This window comes from Mauremys reevesii, linkage group 10, assembly GCF_016161935.1.
Source record: "Mauremys reevesii isolate NIE-2019 linkage group 10, ASM1616193v1, whole genome shotgun sequence".
NCBI lineage: Eukaryota > Metazoa > Chordata > Testudines > Geoemydidae > Mauremys > Mauremys reevesii.
This window is the reverse complement of record NC_052632.1, coordinates 56,081,470-56,092,405: the sequence shown is the minus strand read 5'-3', so window position 1 is coordinate 56,092,405 and position 10,936 is coordinate 56,081,470. Positions and strand designations below refer to the sequence as shown.

The window sequence follows — 10,936 nt, the reverse complement described above, 5'->3', positions numbered from 1 at the left end:
TTAGGGGGGGGTCAGAGGTGAGGGTTGCCCTAACCTGCACAAGTTAGGGTCAAAGGCAGGATTAGGAATCAGGAGAGCTTCCCCTCCTGCCCTCTAACCTCTACAGCTCCTAGCCTCTCTCAAGCCCTGTCTCATGTATTATTACAGTTCCTGGAACTGAAATGTAAGAAAAGAACAACTCACCCCAGGCAATAGTATTTTAGCTGCTATAGAAATGCTTTGGGCCCTGCTTACCTGCAAGGGCTGCTTTAACTCAACTGCCTTCATGTACAGACTAGACAAGTGGAGACACTAGAGTAAATGTGACATATGCTCCCTCTTGTGGAAAGAGGGAAGAACAGCAGGTGGGAGGAAAATAAACTTGACTCTTTAGCAGTACAGTGCAAGGTAAATAGACAAGGGTTTACCCCACAGACCATGATGTAAATCAAGGAACAGAGAGGAGCAGGACACTGCATAAAGTCCAGTAGGAATTTCATAATGCAGATTTAATTTATATGGGAAGTGCTGTGACACTGTGGTGGTGAACAGATTTCTGGAGCGATTACGACGTGAAGGCTTCATGGAAAAACACAGCGAATTAGGGAGTTATTCCACTGACTTGATAAGATTAAAAAAAAAAAAAAAAAGATTTCCTCCCCTACCTTTTAGCACTCACTGAAGGCTGATGGATTCATCTTAACAGTTCTGCAATGGGTCATTTCTCAGCTTCTTTTAAGCTAAGGAACCAGGTCTTTCTTGCATAGGGAGGCTCCACCTGCCGTTACATATTGGTCATGCTCAGGCATAATCCTGTTTGTGATGCCAGCCATCTCCACCCCGAACAGCTTTATCATCACAGGGGATTATGGGTCAGAAGGAGCTGTACTCATTTACATCAGCTGGGGATCTGGCCTTATCATTTCTGGCAGTCAGGCCTAGGCAGTAAACAAGCACATAAGGAACAGAGATCCTCTTTGTCTACACCTCTGGTGAAATAAGTAGTGAGACCTTGTCATGCAAATATCCTTTGGCCAGAGCCTGAATGCTAGCGCCTCATCCTGACACCAGCAGGTGTTTAAGCACCTATCTGAGTCCCATCCCATCTCTCCTCCCACTGCCCCCCATTATAAACACACAAACAAAGGGAGGGAGGGAGAAGCACACAGCAGCAGAAGCAGGGTTATCTCAAGGGAGAGCCATTGTCATGAGACAGTCACTTGGATGTGGTAGTTTAACCATCACCCAGCTAAGGACCAGAGTCCTACTCAGCTGAGATGCCTCACTGCCAGGAAGCAGGCAAAGGGGGCGGGGAACATCCGGAGCCCCAGCTCCACCCCAGCTATGCACCAGCCAGGCAAGCAACTCCTTCCCCAACCAAGGGCAAGGGAGGAACTGCTCCCACCCTGGGCAGATGGGGAAGTTACAGGGTAGGGGCTTGGCCACACAGGGAAGTTCTTTCAGAAGGAGGTCGGGTGCAAATTCAAAGTGCTGTTGCTATTCCAGAATAAGAGAATCAACCAGGGGAGTCATGCCAGAATAGCGAGTCCAGAAGAGTTTATGTAATAATTGCTATTGTGGTCAGTTTCCCTATCTAAACAAGCCCTAGCCCTCGGGGTACACTTAGGGACAGTGTGATGGCAGGCAGTGTGATGAAAGGGTTTGCAGTGGTACAACTGGGTCTCTCACCTTGTGAGCTCATTGGTGAGTGCTATATAGTCCCTCCTAATGACCAGCACACTCACACCCCAAGATCTCAGATAGTCCCTTCCTTCCCAAGTAGGGCTATCATGCATGGTGTCAGAGGATGACACTCTTACGTGGGATGATTGTGCCATTGGCATCCAATTATGCGTGAGGAAGAGAATTTGTTATTAAATTCTTGGGATTAGCTTGGGATCCTAGAGGCCCTCCTCCCACGGAGGCAAAAGGTTCCTTTTCCCATCACACAGTTCCCTATGCCCTGGGATACCCAAGTGCCACCACCTATTTTGACAGACCTTGAAATACCTGATGTTCCATTGCATCTGCAAAAAAAGGCCCAGCCCCTCTGCTAGCGTAAACTAGCATAGTTCAGTCAACTTCAGTGGAGCTACACCATTATTGTAACACATTATGTGCCAAATTAAGAGATGGTGTCTTGTCCTAGGGAGGGAGAGAGACGTTTGGATCACTTGATCTCCTTGGCACCTGCCATTCTAGAGTCACATTCATACTGAAATTGGTAAGAGGCAAAACAGGACGGGCAAGGATGCTAGACAGGAAGGTGCCTTGAGGCATAGCCCACACACACACACACAGCTGCTCCCTTCTCTCTCTCTCTCTCTGGCCCAGCCCCCATCCCTCTTTGTGCAGGTCTGGGATGGGCCATCATGTCACACTACATTGCGTGAGCAGCTGTAAGAAGTTCTTTCCCTCTTGCTGCTGTGTTGCAAAAATGTTACCAGGCAGGGTTCTGGGGTGTGGTCAGTGCAAGATGATTTTCACCATCAGCAGAGGAAGGGGTGAAGGAACCAAGGTTTGCCGAAACTGCTCCGAGCCCCAACCCACGATGACTCTCTGCAGAAAGGGCTCAGTCTCTTTGCTGGTCCTGCAGGCTGCTGAGGGTTGGGTGAGGCAGCGATTACTGCAGTAAAAACTAAAGGCTGTCCCACTTTTCTCCCAGTTTTTGTAGTTTTTCAGCTATGCAATTCACTTTCTAGGTCATTAAATATTTAGTCATTACTTGTGTAGGCGGGAATGAAATCTGCCCCAACTTTGTCCCTTGTTTTAGATCCACAAGCTGAAAGTAAAGAGGGAGGTGAGGGACAGCTGAGGAAGAATGGAAAATTACAAAGTCAGCGGGAATGTTTCTGCAGCATAATTCGCTCACTTCGTTGCTAGTTACAGCTCCTCTGCTGCAGGTGCTCAATGGCCTTAGCTGCCACTAGAGTCAGCTAGACCAGGGAGCTCTCAGCAGGAGTAGGATCTGCCTAGGACATCCTGTCTAAGTTCTGTCCTTTCACTTCAGTGGCAGGACACGGCCCATTTCTCTGCACACATTCACTTAGTTACGTTCCGGTCTCTCCGGCTGCAAATACCAATTGCTTAGTGAGGTCACAATCAGGCACTGGCTTCAGTCCTCTTACCCCAGTGTAAATGAGTTCAGAATCAGGGTTCTCTATGGAAAGGACTATGCTTTTTCCTATATGCAGAGATGTGTGCGTACCCCATCGTAAATAAGGCCCAGCCCACTTTCTTCTGCGCCAGTTAGAGCCTCATTTCCAGGACGGGCTCAGAGGCAGCAAAATCTGCCCCTGCAGAGGGTGTAACTTTTTGCTTTCTTTATAGAGGTGGAATGAAGGAGGTTTGACAACAGAAAGCAGGCAGAACTGGTTCCTGGAAGCCAGCAGATTGTTCATCAGGGGAGTGGCCCTGACAAGAGCAAAGGATGAGAAATCTGATGTCTGAGCACTCACCCACTGCAGCTGAGGGCAGTTCCATGTGCACTCTGAGCAGGTGCAGCCTTGCAGCTCAGCTTCGCACACAGGGCACTGCTAGCAAGTGAGACATTAACTCCCATCAACTCTGCTCCTTCCTGTAGGAGTTTTTCCCCTCTGTAATTCTTTAAACAAATGATTCTTCACACACAGCCAGCAAGTAGCAATACAAGCAAGGAAGGCTGATGTTTGCTTTCCAAGACTTCCATCAGAAAGACCTTTTCATCATTCTCACTGTGTTCATATTCCCCAGTTACAACAGTAAGGAAGCTGTATATTCATGTACTGCAGTAACAGAGCTAGAGGGAGCCTGCTTTTGCTAGTCTTACACAGGGCCCTGATCCTGCAGTTGACTGTGCATGGATGAAATGCAACCCATTGAAGTCCAGGGTTTCATTTCCCCTACTCCATGGGGATTTAGTGCTGGTGAAAGGTTCCCTGATAACTAGCCCTCGAGATTGAAGTGACCTGTATGCCCCAAACAATTACAGTATGTGCAGTATCTGGGTAGGCTTCCCCTGCAAAGTATTTCAACCTTGACCTAGAAAGCCCAGCTGATCAGTCTCCAGAGCCCATTCATAAGAACAGCCATACCGGGTCAAACCAAAGGTCCAATCTAGCCCAGTATCCTGTCTTCGGACCGTGGTCAATGCCAGGTGCCCCAGAGGGGATGAACAGAACAGGTAATCATCAAGTGATCCATCTCCTGTCTCTCATTCCCAGCTTCTGGCAAACGGAGGCTAGGGACACCATCCCTGCCCATCCTAGCTAATAGCCATTGGTGGATCTATCCTCCATGAATTTATCTAGTTCTTTTTTGAACCCTGTTATAGTCTTGGCCTTCACAACATCCTCTGGCAAGGAGTTCCACAGGTTGACTGTGTGTGGTGTGAAAAAAATACTTCCTTTTGTTTTAAATCTACTGCCTATTAATTTCATTGGATGACCCCTAGTTCTAGTGTTATGAGAAGGGGTAAATAACACTTCCTTATTTACTTTCTCCACACCAGTCCTGATTTTATAGACCTCTATCATATCCCTCCTTAGTCATCTCTTTTCCTGATATTGCCAGCTAAGGGGCCAATTAGTGCCAAATGTAATGGAATTATTTGATACAAACTGATCTTCAGCTAAGAACACCTATCAAATACACTAGGCTTGATTCACTTCTTCCTTACAAGATTCAAAACATTTCAATAAAGGTAAAAGCCTTTCAACTTTCTAATTGCAATTCATTTTATTTTGACGTACTGGCAAAATCATGGAGCAGATACTCAAGGAATCCATTTTGAAGCACTTGGAGGAGAGGAAGGAGACTAGGAACAGTCAACATGGATTCACTAAGGCCAAGTCATGCCTGACCAACCTGATTGCCTTCTATGATGAGATAGCTGGGTCTGTGGATATGGGGAAAGCGGTGGATGTGATATCTTGACTTTAGCAAAGCTTTTGATATGGTCTCCCACCATATTCTTGCCAGCAAGTTAAAAAAGTATGCATTGGATGAATGGACTATAAAGTGGATAGAAAGCTGGCTAGGTTGTCGGGCTCAATGGGTAGTGATCAATGGCTCCATGTCTAGTTGGCAGCCGGTATCAAGTGGAGTGCCCCAGGGGTCGGTCCTGGGGCTGGTTTTGTTCAACATCTTTATTAATGATCTGCATGATGGGATTAATTGCACCCTCAGCAAGTTCGCAAATGACCCTAAGCTGGGAGGAGAGGTAGACACACTGGAGGGTAGGGATAGTGTCCAGAGTGACCTAGACAAATTGGAGGAGTGGGCCAAAATAAATCTGATGAGGTTCCACAAGGACAAGTGCAGAGTCCTGCACTTAGGAAGAAAGAATCCCATGCACCGCTACAGGTTGGGGACTAACTGGCTAAGCAGCAGTTCTGCAGAAAAGGACCTGGGGTTTACAGTGGATGAGAAGCTGGATAGGAATCAGTAGGTGTGCCCTCATTGCCAAGAAGGCCAACGGCACATTGGGCTGTATTAGTAGAAGCATTGCCAGCAGATCGAGGAAAGTGATTATTCCCCTCTATTCGACACTGGTGAGGCCACATCTGGAGTATTGGGTCCAGTTTTGGTCATCGTCCCCCCCCAAACACACACAGAAGGGATGTGGACAAATTGGAGAGAGTCCAGCAGAGGGCAACAAAAAATGATTAGGGGGCTGGGGCACATGACTTAGGAGGAGAGGCTGAGGGAACTGGGGTTATTTAGTCTGCAGAAGAGAAGAGTGAGGGTGGATTTGATAGTAGCCTTCGCCATCTTGTTTTCGGGCAGCCTCATTTTCGCTTGCCTTCAGGTGTCCATCTTATTGCTACTCTGGTGATGGAATCAGTTTCCATCTGAAGCACATGACTGATCCATCTCCAACGCCTTCCGGCAATGATGGTGCTTGGATCATCTTGGCTGCACTGTGTCAATAGATATTGGTTTGAGATTGCTCTGGGCCAAAAGATATAGATAATTTTTCTGAGGCAGGTTGTATGGACAGTTTGGACATGTCATACTTTCTCATTCCCCAGCATTCTGCACTATAAAGTAGTGTTGAAAGTACTGTACACAGCTCTGATAAATCTTGAGTTTGGTTTTGGTGTTGTATTTTGATGGTTTCCAGACTGTATTTAAGCTCCTGAAGCTGTTCCTGGCTTTACTGATTTTGTTCCTGATGTCCTGGCTTGTTCCACCATCCTGGCTCATGGTGCTGCCCAAGTAAGTGAATGTTTCTGCATTGGTGAGAACATGATCCTCTGTTCGTACTGGTGATGGTGAGGCAATATTAGCGGTCACAATATCTGTCTTATTGTGGTTGATTTTCAGTCCAATTTGCTGGCTGAATGCGGTGAGTCGAGTTGTTTTTTCTTGTATATGGCGTTGGGTATGTAACAGGACAGCAACATCATGTGCGAAGTCCAGGTCTTCAAGGGATGCTCATGCTAACTGGAAAATGAACACTCTGCATTTTTCAAGTCACAGCATCAAGCCTGAGCATCTTTTATTTACTCTGTTCAGACAAGACCTAGAGCTGAGCCCCTGCTAACATGGGGAGATTTCACCCTGGGTTACACACATCCCCTCAGCTGTATGCTTGAGCAGATTTTGGCTCAATGATTAAAGATACAGCAGGGCCTAGTGAAATTCCTTAGTGAGAGCCAGGACTGGCTGAAGGGAGACAACTCCCTCTGAAATGCCAGAACAAGTTGATTAAGAACATATTTCCCCAATGAGCAATTCACCCAGCTCTCCTCTTGGCTCTTACAGTTCCTGGAGAGGATCCCTCTTGCCCCTGCGGTCATGTGTTATATTGTGCAGGGGCTGGATGGGAAACCAGTCCCCTAGCAGGGCAGGGTGTGTCCCCTTACCCGGAGGGTGCTGCTTGTTTTAGGGACAGGCGTGTGCATTCCTCTTCACCCACCACTTGATTGACAGCCCTATGGAATGAGTCAGGCTTCAGGCACGAGCTTTCCATTTGCATCCAAGGCTATTGAGATTGTCAGCGTCAAGGGGGAACCTGGCTCCGAAGTCACAGGAGCACGTTCAGCCGGTTTCTGCTTCAGAGGAGCAAATCCTGCTGGCTGTGCCATGCCCGAGTTCTCCAGCACATATTGCACCCTCCCCAGGGCGGCTCCTCCCACACCCCTGAGAGCCCCAGGACAATTGTGGTTCCCTCAAGGCAGCACGTCACCCCATTCCCACTACTGCACTGTGGGAATCAATGCCGGAGGGCCCAGGCTGCACCTGACAAACAGGTAGATTGCAAACAGGCAGCAAATCCTACATTCCCCGCTCCACCTGCAAACAGGAGCTATAATTACCACTGCAAACAGCAGCCTACAAATGGTCACAGCAAGCTGCAACCTGCTGGGCAAACAACTTATCTCCACTTTAGGCTGGGCAGGAATGAGTGCCAGCCCATGCTGGGAGGAGCTGTCAGTGTTCTCACAAGGGGCTGCCCCCAAGGCCCTTAGCTTCTCTCTCTGGGGAGGGCATGTTGGGAGGAAGGAGTTGTCTCATCATTGATTTTTCTACTGGCAATTTTGATTGGACAGCAGCATTCAGCTTGAGAGTTTACATGGGAGAGGGATGGAAGCCTCTGAGCTGCAGAAAGGGCTTAGCTTCCTTCAGAGAGGAGCCATCGGGGCAGGAGATCAATTGGAGGAGATGGAATTTTGATATGGCAGCACCTCTCAAGCATTTTGCAAAGAAATATAATTCACCACATTGTCCAGACATTCCTTCCTAACCCCACGGTCATTGGGGGGTCTGACTTTCCATCAACTCCAGTTGGCTTTGGTTCAAGCCCTAGAGGCCAAAGTCTCTTTTCACACACATTGATACAACTCCCCTGAGGCTTATAGGGATGCTTGGGCGTAACGGAGAGGAGCATTTGATCCCAGTGGTGTCTCACGGCTGATTCTTATGCACTGATGGAGTTCGACTCAGAGCAGAGATGGAAGATAAACAGAAAAAAAGGCACCCGCTAGAAGGGTAAAACAAGCCTACAGCCTTCACGATGCCCTGCTGGATTATTTCCAACTAGTGGTGGGATCTTATTTTACACAACTGCAGTAGTAGTTAATAAAGACCTGCTGCTGCTCCTCTCAAGCTCAGTGTACGTCTACGCAGTGAGTGACAGCCCCTGGCAATGAGTCTCCGTACCCGGGATGACAGACTCTGGCTCGCGCTAGGGCGGTAAAAGTAACGGTTGTAGGTGTTGTGGCTCAGGGTGGAGCTCAGGCTGTGATGCCCATCCCCTCTCCTGAGGTGTCAGAGCCCCCAAGTCCACACCCAGTTCTGTTTCATGCCATAGTGTGAGCCCACATCTGTCAACCCAGGCACCAAGACTCATTGCTGTGCAGACGTACACTCAGCAAGGGCTTTGCCATTGACTTGAAGGGGATTTTTGGCCTATTGTCTCCAATAATCTTAGGATACAGCCCCATCCCTTGTTGGAATGGGAAGCCTAGCATCTGTCTAAGTCTGTTTAGAAATACTGGTGTTGCAAGAGCAATTTTGCCTCTCTGCGCCTGAAGTGAAGCTCTGAGGGGCAACGCCTCCTTCTCCGAAGAACTCAAGAACCTTCTCACCTACTGCTTTCTTTATAAGCTAGGTCACGTCTGCCTAGTCTTCATAAAAATCAGAGGGATAAGAAATCTTTGTTCTTTTAGAAAGGGCCTGGACATGCCTGACACCAACTCAATGTTCATTATATTCAGTGTTAATAAATGCAAAGTAGAGCACACTGGAAAATAATCTCAACTATACATATAAAATGATGGGGTCTAAATTAGCGGTTATCACTCAAGATAGATCTTGGAGTCATTGTGGATAGTTCTCTGAAAACTCCTGCTCAAAGTGGTTAACAGAATTTTAGGAACCATTAGGAAAGGGACAGTGGCATTATATTTTGTCTATATGAATTAATAGTATGCAAGCATCTCAGAAAAGATATTAGAATTGGAAAGATTACAGAGAAGGGAAGGGCAATGGAAGTGATTGGGGTATGGAACAGCTTCGATGTGAGAAGAGATTAAAAAGACTGAGACTGATCATCTTAGTCATCACTTTTCTAAGGGGTATATGATAGCGGTGTACAAAATTATGACTGGTTTGGAGAAAGCGAACAGAGGAATGTTATTTACCTCTTCACATAACACAAGAGCCAGGGCTCACCCAATGACATTTATAGGCAGCAGGTTTAAAAACAAAAAGTAGTATTTCTTCACACAACAGTCAACCTGTGGAACTCATTGCCAGGGGATGTTGTGAAGGCCAAAAGTATAATTGGGTTAAAAAAAGAATTAACTAAGTTATTGATAGATAGATCCATCAATGGCTATTAGCCCAGATGGTCCGGGATGCAACCCCATGCTCTGGGTGTCCCTAAACCCCTGACTGCCAAAAGCTGGGACTAGAAATCAGAGAATGATCACTTGATAATTATCCTGTTCTGTTCATTCCTTCTGAAGCACCTGGCACTGGGCACTGTCAGAAGACAGATACTGGGCTAGCTGGACCATTGGTCTGACCCAGTGTAGCCGTTCTTATGTTCAGAACGTGTCAAAAATGTCTTAGGCTTTCACATCAGTCAGCTCATAATCAACTAGTATGAAAGTCAGCTCATGTGGACTTCTTACTTGGTGAGCTGGTTGTTGATGTTGTTCCATGCCCAGGTGAGACACACAGGAGGTAGTGGTAAGAGGAGTTTTGTGCTGACCCTCTCATTCCATTTCTTTCCTTTGGTGGAAAAAGCGGACATTTGATTCTTTCACAGCTGAGAACAATAGTTGCCAACTTCATTCTGAACAGGTGAAAAGGAATGGCGGGGGTGGGAGAGGAGAAATCAGACTGAACCCTGAAATGTAACAAACTAACTTGCAGTGTAACCAGAAATGGCACATGATTTATTGATTTCTTCCCATCATGACAGGCCCTGTTAGCATACAAGCTATTTCCATCCTGAGGGCAGCCTTCAGGCCATTTGCAGAGAAAATAGTTTTATTTTTCATAGCATCTTACACACAACACACACACACAATTCCAAAATGCTTTGCAAAGTGACACAAGATAGTTACTGCTAGGCTAGTTACATGGAAGCCAATAGATTTATTCTGAATTTACACCAGCATAACTGAAATCAGACTCTGGCCCCCAGATGATAACTAGTAGCAGAGGGAGAAGAGTTGAGATTTCAGAGCACATTAAGATTAAGGGACTGTACAAGGGAGTGGAGGACAGAGGAGGTCTGCAGCAGACAGCAGGAGAAAGCTCTTGCACCAAACAGAGACGATGGTGTGTGAATGGACAGAGGAAACCAAGGGACTAGATGACCAGGAGTAATACCAAGGTTGGGAGGAGACACTAGACTGATGAGATTAGCTGACCCAAGTCCATGGCGTGTGAGGGAGAAGGGTATTTGGAATTGGTTTCAGAAACAGCCGGGAGCTCAGTGGAATGGTCTGAGGACAGGTTTTTTGGTTGCCCTCTGATAAAGAAATGTACTGAGGCAGCAGCAGTCTGAGTGTTGGAGGATTGCAGCACAGGTGGCATGGAGGCAGTGCTGAGAATGGGCAGACCGACACCCATCCATGTAACAACTTGTGCAAGGACTAGACAATACTCCCTCAGTGAGTATAAACAGAGGCCACATTTCCAGCTTGCATGCTGCTCTCCCCCCATTGGCCAGGCCCACATCTCCTCCTTTGGCTTCCCACCCACACTTCCTAACCCACCATGGGGGAAGCAGATGACTAATGACACTGACATGTACTGCTCTGCCCAAGCGCCAACTATAACAATAGGGCAGATTTCCTTTCCTGCGTAAAGCACCATGGCTGTGGACAGAGGAGAGAATAGAATGTATTCCACGATGCAGTCTCATGCCAAATGACTCACATCACTGGCCTCACTGACACAGGCAAACCAGCTTTGGTTTGTTTTGCTTGAATGAGCATTTGCTTTTGATTAGTGT

General features: G+C 47.1%; 1 long non-coding RNA gene across 1 annotated transcript in view; it reads right to left on the bottom strand.

The window, feature by feature from the left end:
- Window positions 1–586: 586 nt before the first annotated feature.
- LOC120373359 overlaps window positions 587–10,936 on the bottom strand; it is a 47,901-nt gene continuing 37,551 nt past the window's right edge. Inside the window, exon 4 of the long non-coding RNA XR_005585508.1 lies at window positions 587–757. This is a non-coding gene — a long non-coding RNA (uncharacterized LOC120373359). The remainder of the gene's footprint in view (window positions 758–10,936) is intronic.